The sequence below is a fragment of the Garra rufa genome, chromosome 3, assembly GCF_049309525.1.
Source record: "Garra rufa chromosome 3, GarRuf1.0, whole genome shotgun sequence".
In the NCBI taxonomy this organism is placed as follows: domain Eukaryota; kingdom Metazoa; phylum Chordata; class Actinopteri; order Cypriniformes; family Cyprinidae; genus Garra; species Garra rufa.
Genome location: NC_133363.1, coordinates 15,116,719 through 15,120,258, shown reverse-complemented (window position 1 = coordinate 15,120,258; position 3,540 = coordinate 15,116,719).

Here is a 3,540-nt window from a genome sequence, read left to right as displayed (position 1 = left end):
TTGTCTTTCACTAATGAGGGCTCTGTAAGCATGGAGTCCCCACAGGGGACTTGTAATCCACTGTGTGTATGCTTTGCTGACCAGACTTCTGTTTGAGGAGGAGGCGTTGGCAATACATTCACACATGTGTGTGTTCACTTTGACAGACTAAAAGAGAATGCAAGAGATGGAGAAAAGAAGAGGGACAGAGACTGGGCGAATTGAATACTGTATTTTTGTTATCTGTCAGTTATCTGTCTCCACTACCTGCTGAGCCAATACAATACTAGGTTCACAGTGGTTATTTAATGCGCTCCATCAGACAGCACTGTATGTAAGCTTCTGTATTCACAATTTAATCAGTGGGGATGTTTTTGTTGAATGATACAAGGTAACAGCATGTTCAGGAGAACACCTATTCACACAATAAAGATGATTGAAACAATCAAGCTCAAGAGTATCACAAATTTTTATAGATATGAACAAACACACACCCAGGCACTACAGAGTTTGGCTATCTGATAGTTGGGTCACATATAATATCATACACCTGTAGCTATATCCAACTACACTCACAAACTGCAATAATAAGAGGTTTGCCAAATAGTGAGATACATAAGTATAAATTTACAGAGGTCCAGTGATTTAGAGCAAACTTCAAACGATAACTCTAAAACGATTTTGGACTTTGGATCGAGAACAACCGAAACTAACATTATTGTATTCACGCTGAGTCGCTCAAACTAATTAACTAACCCCATTTTCACTCGCGCAGCCCAACGCAAGCGATGTTATGCACGGATGTGGATTCCAGTCGAAAATCTGACAGTGTAAACGAGTGTGAACAACCAGAGTTTTCAAAAGAAAGGAATCATTTATTAGTGTAAGCATTAATGCACAAAAGATGCATGTTTATTGGTAGGCTATAGTGCCATTTCGCACCATTCAAATGTAAATTTTACATTCTATTAAGTGTATTCCCATTTTGGCATCAAAAGACAGTAGGTTTTTAAAGTGTGTTTATTTATCTGTTTGTTTATTTTTATATAATTTCGTAGTTTAATTAAACGCTGAAACTATACTAAAATGTGCACTGAATTGTAACACATGGCCAATGTAATAAAAGAAAACAAAACAATTTCAAAGAAAAATGGGACTTGCATTCACATCTCATTCTAGTCGAATTTAAATATTTTAATGTTGTTAAGGAGGTCTTTTATGATGTGGCTCATCTAGCTTAGCAACTTTTAAGATTACTTTTAAGTTTAACAGCTTTTCATCATAATCATCAGGAGATCGAATTAGTCTCCAATTAACAAATACTCAATCATGTGGGTCTTGTGAGCCAAATGATAAAACAACACGCTCGACTTCAATTCGATTATCCCCAGTACCATTAGACTGTCTAACATGTATTATTCTCAAATCGTATCGATTAACGAGCAGCCCTCTCTTAGCTTTGTCAAAGGCAGGCCGCGGGTTTCGCTGCTTCGTGGGCCAGACCGTAAGATAAAATCTAAACCTTGATCATTGCCGTCATTGAATTAACTGCGCGGCTATTTCTGATCAGACGAGTCTGTGTTTAATCAAGGTGTCAAAGCTTTTCATGATTCTATTATGGCTACCATAGCTGACTGCCCTGCCCGAGGGCATTCACAACCAGCCCGAGTCTCTCACAACACAAGGGCGACAGGTGCATCAGACTTGACTGTGGCAAGTCTCTGAGCTCAGTTATCTGTACTGTGTAGGCAATTTTAATGTGGCCAGTTACAGAATATAGTGGGCTTTAATTCCAAATGTACACAGTAGCATTTTTTTTCTAAATTAATTTAATTCAAAAACGGGGTTTATGATGAAGGTCACACAATATTTAATATTACTCAAAGAAGAAAGGATGCACCTTTATTTAGTTTTATGATTTATATGTCTTAATTTTAATTATTAATTGAGTCATTCCTGTTAATTAGAATACTTATAATCTTTTACAAACATGATTTATTCAAGTCATTGCAGTCTATCCTGTATCATTTGTCCTTGTAATTTGTGCAGACCACGGTGTCCCCTGTAGCGAGCTGCCTTTGTGATGTGATTTGATCTTGTATGGAAGCATACGTTCTCCTTTCACTTTATGATACATTTACGGAAAAGCTGTCCGTTGCATATAGTACAAAACTCTCGCGAATGGGATTTCGATCCTATTTAGGAAACAATCCTAATCCTAATGGGATTAAACAAACCAAATATCAGATGAACTGATTTATTAATTGACTGACTTTCGATGTAGTTTAATTTGGTCTATAGGATTGGTTCAAAATTATGGTTTCTATTAGGCTTAGCCATTTCTGTTTCTGTTAGCTGCTTTTTCAGTAGATGAGTCATTTCTTTCTTCCGGCAAGGGATAACTAACTCAGGTTTACGATCAATGTTTCGATACCTCATGTAGCCTACTGGACAGTCTACGGATGTGTGTGTCTGTCTGTCTGTCTAATTTATTTATGCATTTGCTATAGTGCTGCAGTAAACTGCGTAATTAAAAAATAAATAAATAAAAATACGTGCAAACGCTGCATTGCCCCACCAAAATAAAATAATAATTATAAGTAAGTAAATAAATAAATCAATAAATGAATCAATGAATAAAAAAACTGTGCTAGTTGAAAAGACTGTATCACATCTAGCTTCAGCGACGCCAGCACCGTTTTAATTCTCTTTCTTTGATTTTAATTATCTTTTTATAGCAAAATAACGACATTGTTCGTTGTGTTTAAACTTAAGTGCATTTATCTCTATTTTACATCATTAAAGTGAATATGATTGGTGTTGAATTTAAGCAGGGGTGTCAAGTTATTGAAGTCACTTGAAGGTCGGGAAAATTTGTTATAAATGTGTCCATGAAAATAATCAGATAGGAAGTACCTCTTGTGAAGTTTACTCAAAGGGCAGTGACATAGGATTTAGACAAAATTAATGTTAAGGATATAAATCTGTTATAAATAAAACAATGTTCTAAATTGTTATCAAATTATATTTGTGATATATTCGTACATCAAATTTTGCAATAGTATTGTTAAAATGTGTTAAGAATATTTTGAGTTTGAAGCAATCTTTGTCGTCCCACTTTAGAAAAGGTTGTTTCAAAATTGGGACAGCATGTTTTGACTAATGTGGGGCAGTCAAATATACTGTTATTTAATTGATAAAATGTAATGTTCTTTAATAAAGTTAAACGCCATATGTATTTTTGTTACATTTTGGGCTTTTAATGCAGCAATGTTATTTAGAGATTCAACATTTAGAGATCAAAGGACAATGGGATCCTGGACCATGATGAGTCTATGACTGGCAAGGACTGCTTATTTCTGTTATTAAGTGTTGTTGTTGTTGTGTGTGTTTTTTTTTTTTTTTTTTTCATATTGTTAGAATGTGCACAGTATAGAGTTTAATAACAATTTTATAAACATTAAAGAAATCTGACATTTTTGTAATTAATTATTTTAAATAATATTTGATTTATATTATATTGTTTTATTTAAAATTCTATTGTGGATATATACACTCTTA